Source organism: Bombina bombina, chromosome 11 (genome assembly GCF_027579735.1).
Source record: "Bombina bombina isolate aBomBom1 chromosome 11, aBomBom1.pri, whole genome shotgun sequence".
NCBI lineage: Eukaryota > Metazoa > Chordata > Amphibia > Anura > Bombinatoridae > Bombina > Bombina bombina.
This window is the reverse complement of record NC_069509.1, coordinates 42,792,903-42,807,443: the sequence shown is the minus strand read 5'-3', so window position 1 is coordinate 42,807,443 and position 14,541 is coordinate 42,792,903. Positions and strand designations below refer to the sequence as shown.

Below are 14,541 nucleotides of genomic sequence, written 5' to 3'. Positions count from 1 at the left end.
ATCTCTAGACAGGGATAGAATGTGGAAAAAATGGGGGTAGGGAAAATAAAAAGTGAATCTATATCATGTTAAATGACTTGAATGTTCTCTCTTGGAATATAGGCGGTATCACCTCAACGAGCAAACGTTAAAGGGCCACTAAACCGAAAATCTTTCTTTCATGATTCAGATAGAGAATAGAAATTTAAACATTACAATTTACTGCTATTATTTATTTTGCTTCATTTTTTAGATATCCTTAGTTGAAGAAAAAGCAATGCACATGGTGAGCCAATCACACGAGGCTTCTATGTGCAGCAACCAATCAGCAGCTGCTGAGCATATCTAGATATGCTTTTCTGCAAAGAATATCAAGAGAATAAAACAAATTAGATGATATAAGTAAATTAGAAAGATGTTTAAAATTGCATTCTCTTTCTAAATCATGAAAGAAAAAATGTGGGTGTCATGTCCCTTTAACTTATAATTAAAAAATTAGGTAAACAAAATCTGAGTATTGTCTTCCTACAGGAAACACATTTAAGAGATCGAAATCCCTAAATTAAAATCAAAATGGGTCAGTGAGGTGATAGCGACCCCCTGTACAAGCAGAAAACTAGGGGTAGCCATCCTCCTAAGTAAAAACCTAACTTATGAGATCATTAAAATTGAACTAGATAAAGATGCTAGGTATATGATTGTCCAGATCCAGGTTAACGCAGTTAAATTTGTACTTTGTAATATCTATGCCCCAAATAAATTCTCTAAGGAATTCTGGGAAAAAATTAAGATTAAACTATTTTCATTTGTATCAGCTAACCTGATTGTAGGGGGTGATTTTAATATGTCCCTAGTCCCTGAAATAGAAATATTCTAAAAACAAAAATACTTTACAAATGTCTGTCACAAGCTCAAGTTAATAGATATAAGGCGCGTTTAAAAACCCAAACCTTCATACTTTTACATGGGAATCCAAGTCACATAAATCTTTCTCGAAAATTGACTTTCTATTGGTGGCTGAGTCCCTCTCTATAATGAAGATCGATCCACAGATAAGTGATATCTCAGTATCAGATCATGCAATCATTTCACTTTTCTTCCAGATAGGGACTAGACCTAAAACTGGTACTCAAACTATTCCCTTCCCACGCTATATGTATTATAACACTAGATTTTCTTACTGGTTAAAACAGAAATGGAGAGACTACTGTATGAATAATATCACATATTTGAAAAAAATAGTAACATTCTGGGAAGCATCAAAAGCAGTATTAAGGGGAGAAATTAAGTCATATGTGCATGGTAGGAAAAAGAAAGCACTAGCCAGGGAAATACAACTATCTAACCAAGTTAAAAACGCCTATAGGAAGTTTTATAATAACAAATCGGATATAAACTGCTGGGGAAACGATAATAAAGCAAGGCGAGAAAGGGATATAGTATTAAAACAAAAATCTCAGGAAGAAGAGCAAAAAATTAGTATAAAGTTTAAAGGATTTCATGGTTGCTCGGCCAAGTATTTGGCCAATCTAGTCAAGAATAGAAGGAAGAAAAATTATATTCTAGCCATCAGAAAAGAGGACCAGAGGTGCACAGACTCTAGAGATATTAGTGAACTATTTTTTAATTACTACCAACAGCTATACACAAACATTAAGAGCGATAACCCGAATCAAGAAAACTTCTGGTCACAAGTTATAATACCTAAAATTACAGAGGAACAACTCGCAGCACTTAATGTTCCAATCACAATACAGGAGATAGTAAAGGCAATAAAGGAGGCTAAGCTAAGTAACGGCTAGATTTAGAGTTTTGGCGGTAAGGACCCGCGTAGCTAACGCCGGCTTTTTTCTGGCCGCACCATAAAAATAACTCTGGTATTGAGAGTCCACATAAAGGCTGCGTTAGGCTCCAAAAAAGGAGCGTAGAGCATATTTAACGCAGCTTCAACTCTTGATACCAGAGTTGCTTACGGACGCGGCCAGCCTCAAAAACGTGCTCGTGCACGATTCCCCCATAGGAAACAATGGGGCTGTTTGAGCTGAAAAAAAACCTAACACCTGCAAAAAAGCCGCGTTCAGCTCCTAACGCAGCCCCATTGTTTGCTATGCGTAAACACTTCCTACGTCTACACCTAACACCCTAACATGTACCCCGAGTATAAACACCCCTAGCCTTACACTTATTAACCCCTAATCTGCCGCCCCCGCTATCGCTGACCCCTGCATATTATTTTTAACCCCTAATCTGCCGCTCTGTAAACCGCCGCTACTTACATTATCCTTATGTACCCCTAATCTGCTGCCCCTAACACCGCCGACCCCTATATTATATTTATTAACCCCTAATCTGCCCCCCACAACGTCGCCTCCACCTGCCTACACTTATTAACCCCTAATCTGCCGAGCGGACCGCACCGCTATCATAATAAAGTTATTAACCCCTAATCCGCCTCACTAACCCTATAATAAATAGTATTAACCCCTAATCTGCCCTCCCTAACATCGCCGACACCTAACTTCAATCATTAACCCCTAATCTGCCGACTGGAGCTCACCGCTATTCTAATAAATGTATTAACCCCTAAAGCTAAGTCTAACCCTAACACTAACACCCCCCTAAATTAAAAATAATTTTAATCTAACGAAATTAACTCTTATTAAATAAATTATTCCTATTTAAAGCTAAATACTTACCTGTAAAATAAATCCTAATATAGCTACAATATAAATTATAATTACATTGTAGCTATTTTAGGATTAATATTTATTTTACAGGCAACTTTGTAATTATTTTAACCATGTACAATAGCTATTAAATAGTTAAGAACTATTTAATAGTTACCTAGTTAAAATAATAACAAAATTACCTGTAAAATAAATCCTAACCTAAGTTACAATTAAACCTAACACTACACTATTAAATAAATTAAATAAAATACCTACAATTACCTACAATTAAACCTAACACTACACTATCAATAAATTAATTAAATACAATATGTACAAATAACTACAATGAAATAAACTAACTAAAGTACAAAAAATAAAAAAGAACTAAGTTACAAAAAATAAAAAAATATTTACAAACATAAGAAAAATATTACAACATTTTTAAACTAATTACACCTACTCTAAGCCCCCTAATAAAATAACAAAGACCCCCAAAATAAAAAATGCCCTACCCTATTCTAAATTACTAAAGTTCAAAGCTCTTTTACCTTACCAGCCCTGAACAGGGCCCTTTGCGGGGCATGCCCCAAGAAGTTCAGCTCTTTTTCCTGTAAAAAAAAAACATACAATACCCACCCCCCCAACATTACAACCCACCACCCACATACCCCTAATCTAACCCAAACCCCCCTTAAATAAACCTAACACTAAGCCCCTGAAGATCATCCTACCTTGTCTTCACCTCACCAGGTATCACCGATCCGTCCTGGCTCCAAAATCTTCATCCAACCCAAGCGGGGGCTAGACATCCATCATCCGGTGGCTGAAGAGGTCCAGAAGAGGCTCCAAAGTCTTCATCCTATCCGGGAAGAAGAGTAGATCCGGACCGGCAACCATCATCTTCCAAGCGGCATCTTCTATCTTCATCCGATGAGGACCGGCTCCATCCTGAAGACTTCCGACGCGGACCCATCTTCATCCAGCGACGTCCAACTGAAGAATGACGGTTCCTTTAAGGGACGTCATCCAAGATGGCGTCCCTCGAATTCCGATTGGCTGATAGGATTCTATCAGCCAATCGGAATTAAGGTAGGAATATTCTGATTGGCTGATGGAATCAGCCAATCAGAATCAAGATCAATCCAATTGGCTGATCCAATCAGCCAATCAGATTGAGCTCGCATTCTATTGGCTGATCGGAACAGCCAATAGAATGCGAGCTCAATCTGATTGGCTGATTGGATCAGCCAATCGGATTGAACTTGATTCTGATTGGCTGATTCCATCAGCCAATCAGAATATTCCTACCTTAATTCCGATTGGCTGATAGAATCCTATCAGCCAATCGGAATTCGAGGGACGCCATCTTGGATGACGTCCCTTAAAGGAACCGTCATTCTTCAGTTGGACGTCGCCGGATGAAGATGGGTCCGCGTCGGAGGTCTTCAGGATGGAGCCGGTCCTCATCGGATGAAGATAGAAGATGCCGCTTGGAAGATGATGGTTGCCGGTCCGGATCTACTCTTCTTCCCGGATAGGATGAAGACTTTGGAGCCTCTTCTGGACCTCTTCAGCCACCGGATGATGGATGTCTAGCCCCCGCTTGGGTTGGATGAAGATTTTGGAGCCAGGACGGATCGGTGATACCTGGTGAGGTGAAGACAAGGTAGGATGATCTTCAGGGGCTTAGTGTTAGGTTTATTTAAGGGGGGTTTGGGTTAGATTAGGGGTATGTGGGTGGTGGGTTGTAATGTTGGGGGGGGGGCGTATTGTATGTTTTTTTTTTACAGGAAAAAGAGCTGAACTTCTTGGGGCATGCCCCGCAAAGGGCCCTGTTCAGGGCTGGTAAGGTAAAAGAGCTTTGAACTTTAGTAATTTAGAATAGAGTAGGGCATTTTTTATTTTGGGGGTCTTTGTTATTTTATTAGGGGGCTTAGAGTAGGTGTAATTAGTTTAAAATTGTTGTAATATTTTTCTTATGTTTGTAAATATTTTTTTATTTTTTGTAACTTAGTTCTTTTTTATTTTTTGTACTTTAGTTAGTTTATTTCATTGTAGTTATTTGTACATATTGTATTTAATTAATTTATTGATAGTGTAGTGTTAGGTTTAATTGTAGGTAATTGTAGGTATTTTATTTAATTTATTTATTGCTAGTGTAGTGTTAGGTTTAATTGTAACTTAGGTTAGGATTTATTTTACAGGTAAATTTGTAATTATTTTAACTAGGTAGCTATTAAATAGTTCTTAACTATTTAATAGCTATTGTACCTGGTTAAAATAATTACAAAGTTGCCTGTAAAATAAATATTAATCCTAAAATAGCTACAATGTAATTATTATTTATATTGTAGCTATATATTAGGGTTTATTTTACAGGTAAGTATTTAGCTTTAAATAGGAATAATTTATTTAATAAGAGTTAATTAATTTCGTTAGATTTAAATTATATTTAACTTAGGGGGGTATTAGTGTTAGGGTTAGACTTAGCTTTAGGGGTTAATACATTTATTAGAATAGCGGTGAGCTCCGGTCGGCAGATTAGGGGTTAATGTTTGAAGTTAGGTGTCGGCGATGTTAGGGAGGGCAGATTAGGGGTTAATACTATTTATTATAGGGTTAGTGAGGCGGATTAGGGGTTAATAACTTTATTATAATAGCGGTGCGGTCCGCTCGGCAGATTAGGGGTTAATAAGTGTAGGCAGGTGGAGGCGACGTTGAGGGCGACAGATTAGGGGTTAATAAATATAATATAGGGGTCGGCGGTGTTAGGGGCAGCAGATTAAGGGTACATAGCTATAATGTAGGTGGCGGCGCTTTGCGGTCGGCAGATTAGGGGTTAATTATTGTAGGTAGCTGGCGGCGACGTTGTGGGGGGCAGGTTAGGGGTTAATAAATATAATACAGGGGTCGGCGGTGTTAGGGGCAGCAGATTAGGGGTACATAGGGATAATTTAGCTGGCGGCGCTTTGCGGTCGGCAGATTAGGGGTTAAAAAAAATAAATTGAGTGTCGGCGATGTGGGGGGACCTCGGTTTAGGGGTACATAGGTAGTTTATGGGTGTTAGTGTACTTTAGAGTACAGTAGTTAAGAGCTTTATAAACCGGCGTTAGCCCAAAAAGCTCTTAACTACTGACTTTTTTCTGCGGCTGGAGTTTTGTCGTTAGATTTCTTTTTTTTTTTTTTTTTTTTTTTTATTTTAACAGTTTTATTGATTCAGAAAAAGATTGTACAATGCATTTCCAATGATATTCTTATCTATGGTAGACATATACTATATACATGGCATTGACATTATCGGTTTTGAGCTATCTATAACCCGGGTTCTTGTAAATGTCTCAAAGTCCAAAGTTTCACACCGGGGATTGATAACTGGTCTATGTTAACTTACCCTTATACTTTGAATCACAAAAAAGAGAATTGAATCTTAATGATAATAACAGTTTGCGAACAACTTGAACATACACATAAAACAAACAAGAGAAGAAAGAAAGTAAAAGGAAAAAGAAGAAAAGAAAAGAAAAAAGAAAATATCTGTCATCCTCTATAATGCTTATCTTGAAGAAGTGCGTCTTCAAAAGAGAGTTTAAAAGTGTGGTTGAAAATCTGTCCTTTCACTCATTAGTCCTTCTAAAGAAAGTCTTGTTGAAGTGTCCCCCTTGTGGGTCTAGGAGCTAAATTTCCGTGGGTGCAGTTGGTACGGTATCTCGTCCACCACCCTCCCATAGGAATTTTATATCTGCTAGCATGTGTAATTTCCCCCTCTTAGTGTAGCCATATTCCTCCAGGTTTAGGAGGTCAGTGACTTTGTCCGTCCAGTTTGTCAATGTCGGTGAGTAGGGGGTCTTCCAGTGTAATGCTATGAGCGCTTTGGCTCCTGTCATGCTCATTTGGAGTATGGTCAGTCTTAATTTGCACGGTAATTTCGGCAAGTCATTCAGTAGCGCAACTCTAGGTGACAAAGAGATGTCGTTCCCCAAAAGTGGTTTAAGATAACTCTCCACTGCGTTCCAAAGGGATTGTACCTTAGGGCAACTCCACCACATATGTAGGTAGGTGCCTCTCCCCTCACATCCTCGCCAGCATTTCCCTGAGGTTTCAGGGTAGATAGATTGTAACCTCACCGGGGTGAGGTACCAGCGTGATAAGACTTTGTAGTTGAGTTCTAAGGCTTGGGGAGAGGTTGAGGCTTTCTTCGTTCGCATGAAAATGTATTGCCAGTCCTCTATCTGTAACTCAGTGAGAATGTCTGCATGCCAGTGATGTGTGTACGAAGGGAGTTATTGTGCATGTTTTCCTTGGATCATTTTCTTTGCTAAAGACAGTGAATGTCTTGCTGTTCCTTTAGTGATGCAGTGACTCTCAAATGGGGTTAGCTCCCTCAAGTAGTCCTGTCTATGGGGTGACGTGTGTACAAAGTGAGCTAGCTGGGAATATTTTAACCATCTCGAATAACTGCCTCCTAGTACGTCAATCAAATCTTCTCTCTTTTTGAGCTTCCCCTGCGTAACGAATTCATTTAATGGAATAGTATACCCCCATCCCGTCAATCTCCTTTGACCTTTATCTAATCCCCCTATCAATTCTGCATTTCTCGGAATTGGGAAAAGTGGAGAACGAACTCCTGAGATATGTTTTCCCCTTGTGGTAATTAAATCCCAAGATTCAAATGTTCTACGGTGTATGGCAAGCTCTGTACACTGGGGTGGTCTGAGTTCTTTAGGGACCCAGCAAAGGGCTCCTACCTCGGGGGCTTTGAGGATGTTTGAGTCTATTGCTACCCAGGCTTTAGTATCAGCCGACCTGTGCCAATCTATTACTCTCTGTAACGTTACTGCGTCTAGATAGTCTAGTATACAAGGTAAGCCCAATCCTCCCCTATCCTGTGCTCTATATAAGTTTTCCCTGTTCACCCTCGGCTTAATTTTCCCCCAAATAAATAGATTGATAAGTTTTTGTATATGCACTACATACCACTTGGGAACTGGGATTGGGAGGGTTTGGAATACGTACAAGACCCTGGGCAAGACTGTCATTTTAACACATTGAGTTCTCCCCCACCATGTAATCGGTTTAGATGACCATGTATTGAAGTCTACTTGTAATTTGCGTGATAGTGTCAGGTAGTTCTCGTCGAACAGTTGTGCCATGTTTGGAGAGATATTTACCCCCAGATATTTTAAAGATTTTTCTTGTAGTTTTAATGGGCATATATCACTGATGGAGCGAAAGTTGGAAGTAGGTAGTGATATGTTTAAAATTTCTGATTTATGTTTGTTAACTAGGAAGTTGGAGAATTTACCAAAGGTGTCTATTTGTCGCAGCACTTCAGGTATACTGGTAAGGGGATCAGCTAGTGAAAATAGGATGTCGTCTGCATACATCGCAACTTTAAAGCTATGAGGTCCTATTGGGATTCCTTTAATCTCTTCGTTCTGCCTGATGTTAGCTTCTAGTACCTCCATAGTCAGGATAAACAATATGGGGGATAAGGGGCAGCCCTGTCTCGTCCCATTTTTTATATCAAAAGGATCTGAAAGCATTCCATTGGCTTTGACTCTAGCTGTAGGTTGGGAATATAAACTAAGTATACGTTGTATCATTTTGGGGCCGAATCCTTGGGAAAGTAAAGTTTCTTTTAGGAAGGTCCAATTAATGCAATCGAATGCCTTTTCGGCATCCGTCCCTATAAGGACTGAAGGGATGTTACGTTTGGCATAGGAGGACAAGGTAACCGCCCTAATTGTGTTGTCCCTGGCTTCCCTACCAGGGACAAAACCCACCTGATCCATATGTATGAGGGAGCTAAGTATTCCATTAATTCGTGTGGCCAATATCTTGCCCAGAATCTTGACGTCCGAATTTAAGAGGGATATAGGCCTGTAACTACCCGGGTCGGTGGGGTCTTTGTTGGGTTTAGGTATGACCGATATGTGTGCCATCAGCATATCCCTAGAGAGTGTAGGGTTTTCGTCTAAGGTGTTGAATAAGTGCAATAGGTGTGGAGCTAGAATGCCTTTAAAAGATTTATAGTATGCGTTGGTAAAGCCGTCGGGACCTGGGCTCTTTCCTAAGGGTAAATTGGTAATTGCTTTAACAACTTCTGTTAATGATATGGGAGCTTCCAAGGCTTCCCTTTGTGTTTGATCTAAGGCCGGAAGGTCTGCGGCTTTTATATATTCCTGCATATCTTTTAAATGTTCCAACGTGTCTATGCTGTCTAAGTTGTATAGTTTAGAATAAAATTTACTAAAATAGTCTGCTATTTGTTTGCTATCATGTAAGTGTTGTTTGTCTGTGGTTACCAGCTTTTCTACTTGGGATCTAGCGTGTTGGGCTTGTAAGAGTTTCGCGAGAAGAGGGCCTGATCGGTTTCCTTCGTAAGCATACAGCTTTCTAATATTTAGAGCTTTTCTTTGTGCTTCCTTCCTTAAAATATTATTTAGATCCTGTCTGGTTTTGGTTAGCATTGTGTAAATCTTAGTATCTGATGGTGTGTTTTTGTGTTGGAGTTCCAGATTCCCAAGCTGCCCTGTCAAAGTGTGGACTCTCTCATTATATGTCTTCCTCCTATATGACAATTGTTTGATGCATTCTCCTCTCATAACAGCCTTATGGGCTTCCCACACCAACCTAGGTTCCATATCAGGTGTGGCATTTCTTTGGAAATATTCTCGTAATGATTTAGTCAGGGTCTCTTTGGTTGATGGATCGTGGAGGAGTGAACTGTCTAATCTCCATATGAAGGGGGTGATAGGGTGATTGGGCCATTTCAGATTGACGCTTATCTGGGAGTGATCTGACCATGCGGTTGGCTGAATATCGGATTCTGTGGCTAGAGCTAGGTGGTGTCTCTCAATTAAGAGGTAATCTATTCTCGTGTAGACTGCCCAGGGGTGAGAATAAAACGTGTAATTTCTTTGTGAGCTATGCTGTATTCGCCAGACATCTATCAGGCCTAGCTGTGACAGGCAATTATAAATCGCGTTTGGGGGTCGGGCTAGAGAAGGTGTCTTCCCAGAGGAGGAATCTAATGTGGGGTCTAATGTGACGTTCAAATCCCCACCTAGAATTAGTGTCCCTTTCTTATTATCGTTTATTAGTTTGCTAAGTTGGTTAAAGAATTTCGCCTTATGATTATTGGGAGCATATACATTTGCCAAGGTTACCGGGTTGTTAAATAGTGTCCCTATTAGTATCAGAATTCTACCCTCATCATCCGTTACTTTTTTCGTTAATTTAAAATGAATATTCTTGTGTAGTAGAATCCCCACTCCATTTGCTTTTTTACCTGGTAGGGAGTTAAAATAAACCTCTGGATGCGATTTGGAGAGAAATCTAGGTTCCGTCTGCTCTTTGAAATGGGTTTCCTGAATAAAGATAATCGAATCTTTGTGTTTAGCAAAGCATCGCAGTGCTATTGAGCGTTTTGTGGGTGAGTTTAGTCCCTTCACATTTTGTGAAATGAGCGTCAGTGTGTTGTCAGTCATTTGTGAGTGTGTCGGGTATATGTAAAAGCTCTTACCCCATGTAGGCGTTCAGCAGTGGTAGATGGCAAAGCGGCTACATCAGGATGACCTGGCTTGTAGTAAAGGACAGAAAGGAAGAAGGTCGAATAAGGTGACTTTACCCTCTTAAGTGGAGCGGAGGTGACAGACATGAGAAGAAAAACAAAAGAAAAATTAACATAACTGAAATAACACAAATTTTTTAACAAAATCTTGATACATCTCAATAGTGCATATAAGGGGTATAAACCCATATCTCCTGGAGGTCAAGGGACTGCGGGGAGTAAGAGAAGGAAGTGGGGGAAAGGGGGAAAAGCTGGAGGTGGATGAAGGGAAGGGTCGAAGAGAAAAGGGGGAAGGGGAAGAGGAGAGAGGGAAAGGAAGGAAGGGTAAAGAGCAGCTGGCCAAAGTAACAGTAGTGGTAGTAAGGGGGGAAAAAGAACAGAGATTGGCCAGCTCTGTTTCAGGGGCGGGACCCCGAACCAGGATGAAGAAATTGGAGGCATTTCAAATAATGGAACATTTCAACTCTCTCAAATAAAACCCCTCAAATCTTTCAATTACAGTAAAGACAGTTTAAAATAACTATTTCGACATATTAACTTTTGGTCAAACCTAACATATTTGGTGAAACCTATGAGGCTAGCAGTCAGCACATGACCTCGGGTCACCTATGAAGAAAGACACTGTATATGTCATGCAGCAGTTCAGGTTATATCTTCTTCCTCTCCGTCTCCAGTCAAGGAAACAGAGGGGGTGTTTCTCCTTTTTTTCGGGACTGTTGTCCATTCTGGGCGTTGTGGCCTCTGTGGGAGGTTAGTCTGAGTTTTATTTCCCCGGTCTGGGGCTTTTAAAGATGGAAGAGAGGGTTGTGATATTTCCAATTGCTTGCAAAAACTCTCTATGTCCTCAGGGCTCCTATATGTATAGATCTTGTCGTTCTTTGTGACTTTGATGGAAAAAGGGAAGCCCCATCTGTATGGGATGCCAAGGTCAGTTAAATGCAGAGTCAGGTAACGTGCTTCTTTTCGTTTCGCCAATGTGAGGCTGCTAAGGTCTGCATATACCTGTATACTGCCTTCCCCAAAGATGATCGGTGATTTCTTTCTCGCTGCCTGCAAAATTCTCTCTTTGTCTGTAAATTTATGACAGCACAAGATAATGTCCCTTGGAGGTGCTGTTGCGGAAGGCCGTGCTCTCAAGGCCCTATGTGCTCTGTCCAGAACGATAGTTTCGCCTGTGTTCAGATCCAGCAAATATTTAAATAAGTTTTGAAGGTATGAGGCTATCTGCGCCTGAAGTATCTGCTCCGGGACACCTCTGATTCTGAGGTTCTGTCGTCTACCTCGATTGTCGAGGTCTTCCATTTGTGCCTGCAGCTGTACTATCGCTGTATTCTGTTGTTGAACAGCTTCTTCTAGGTTATCCGAGGTTTTAGATGTTTCTTCTACTTGTTCTTCTAGCAACATCACTCTATTTCCTAAAGCAGTGATTTCTTTCTTTACCCCTGCCAAACCTTCCTTAATCGCTTGGTTAACTTGGGACATGAAAAAGGTAAGATCCTTCTTGGTAGGAAGGTTGTCTAAGTCAGCTTTTGTGAGTGGGGTGTTTTGAGTGTCGCTCCACTGTGAGTTTTCTTCCAAGCCATCTGTGCTGTCCTCATTAATCATGTTTGTGTTTGAGGATGTTAGCCCTTCTTGGGGTTTGAAAAAAGCATTTAGCTTGGTATTTGCAGACATAGCAGGTTTATTTAGCTTTTCAGCTTTTTGCTTGCTGCGTGATGCCATGATGGTCTTTTATTTAGAGGTATCTTAGCTGCGGATTCCGCGCCCTCGTGGTTATAAGAAGAGAAAGGTTTGTGTAACCACAGAGTGTTCTATGTATTTACGGCTGTTATATATACCACTGTCACCCAATGTTGAATGTGAGCTGCATCTAATTTGTACAGGTGTCACCCAGAGGATTTCTTTGGCCGTTTTAAATAAAGTCAGGTTGTCTGTTTATAGATATGGTTACCTCTCCTACGGCCTTTCTGGCACGGGGGCCAGTTTTAGCTTTATCCCTACTTGGGAGGTTCCCATGTTAGGCTGACAATAACATTGAGGGCCCGCCAGGAGTGTAGTTTGTAGAGGCCGATGTAGATTGATATCTTGTGTTTCAGGGGGGGCCTAAATGCCAGGTTAATCTCTGCTTGTAATATCCCTTGTGAGCCCCTGTCGTGTGCATAAAATGTATACTTGCGGTCAGCGGTAGGTGTAAGTGATCAGCTGCATCGATGTCCAGCACCTTTTTGGTCCCAGTTACATTCAAAGAGGGTTGCTTTGATCCGCTTGTTGCTCGTTGTTCTCATCGCTGCTGCCTAGTTTGTGTCGTAGCTGCGTCACCATGCTCCTGTGTAATGATCTCTGACTAGGCCTCGGGGTCGGCGCTCACGCTAAAGTGTGTCGATGTGGGGATTTTTCACCCATGTTAGGCTCCCAAGGTGGTCGGATGGGTGATGCCACCTAGTAGCTGCCAATTAGTGCTTGATACTGTCCGGGGGACCCGCCACCCGATTTCAGAGCTCCGGAGCTATCTTACTCTGCGGCCATGTTCTTCGTCGGCCGGCCTGTCGTTAGATTTCTAACGCTCACTTCAGACATGACTCTAAATACCGAAGTTAGGAAGATCCCATTGAAAAGATAGGATACGCAAATGACGTAAGGGGATCTGCGGTATGGAAAAGTCGCGGCTGAAAAGTGAGCGTTAGACCCTTTTTTGAGTGACTCCAAATACCGGAGTTAGCCTAAAACCAGCGTTAGGAGCCTCTAACGCTGGTTTTCACGGCTACCGCCAAACTCCAAATCTAGGCCTAAGGCAGCAGGCCCAGACTGTCTGCCGGTAGAATATTTGAAAATATTGGTAGAAGAAATTAGCCCTGTTCTAGAAAAACTTTTCAATAATTATTTTGTACATAATAATCCAATATCAGTTCACTTCTCTGCAGCAAATATTACCTTAATACCAAAAGAGGGCAAAGATTTAGAAGACCTAGCTTCATATACACCAATATCAGTTTTGAATGCAGACTATAAAATCTTAACATCAATTGTGGCTGCTAGACTAATGTGCTGTTTAGATAGAATCATTCACCCGGATCAAACGGGCTTCATGGCATCAAGAAAAGCCGCATAATATTCCCCACTTGAGGATATTAGTATATTTTACAATACAAACCCTTCCTGGGGGTAGTTGGTCCCACCAGGTCCGGGATCTCCAGTCCTTCCTGCTTGATTTATTTTCTGTTCTTTAAGAAATAATAAGAAAGGACTTACCCTCCAGGGTCTTCTGCTGTGGAGCAGTCACAGCAGCTCTAGGTCTGTAAGCCTCATTCAACCGCTGACAGGGACCTGAAGATACAAGAAAGAAAGAGTAACCAACCATGGTTTTCTACAGAGGGGTAGCACAAATGTTGGAATGTAAGCAAGGACCACCTGCCTGTCTTCCAACTGCTAAAAGCCACCATTACTCTTACTAAAGAGATTGACATGGGCACAGCATAACCCCAATCCTTGCTTGCAGGGAAAAGTACCCATTAAAGGATTAAAAGTTTATTTTCTTCAGACACCATCTTCACACACACCCCCCCCCCTACAATGTACGAAGCAAAGAATGACTGGGAGTTATGGGAAGTGGGAGTGGTACTTGACAGCTCTGCTGGGGATTTCTTTGCTTCCCCCTGGTGGCCAGGAGTTGAATTCCAACTAGTAATTGAATGGATTTGGGGACTCTCCATGCCATTGGAAAGAAATAACTATATTAATTATATATTTTTGCCATATAGTGACTAACACCTTGAAAATGTAATATAAAAAACGCTTATTCATGCACATTAAAACAACTTTTTAAATATATTTTGCTTTTTTTGTCCGTTTTTCTATCATTTATGCCTGGAAATTTCCAAGTCCCGAAAAATGAAAGAGCCTAACCCTGCCATATATATGCACCTAATTTACAGTTTATCTTATAATTTCCACTGAAGACAAACAATACAAATTGTGTTAACACAATGACAGTGGCAAACTCTTTATTCTCCAGACGTGAGTCTGAACTGGTTCCTCCAAATAATGCAAGTGGTGGGTAGTTTGCCCATTGATGTACAAATGCGGCAAAGAAGGTGTTAATTTGTTCTAATAATGCAGACTATGCTAATTTATTGTAAGAATGCAGAAATCTGTTGTAGTCACAAGGTGTTTACTGTCCCTTTAATACTCAAGTCCCAGTTTGTAACTATTGTATAATGTATTAAGTTTGAAACTATTGTATAATGTATTAAGTTTGTAACTATTGTATAATGTATTAAGTTTGTAACTATTGTATAATGTATTAAGTTTGTAACTATT

The 14,541-nt window shown here is 40.5% G+C and overlaps 1 protein-coding gene across 1 annotated transcript in view; it reads right to left on the bottom strand.

Annotated features, from left to right (window-relative positions):
* Positions 1-14,541, bottom strand: part of LOC128641641 (uncharacterized) — a 505,331-nt gene that overhangs the window by 38,521 nt on the left and 452,269 nt on the right.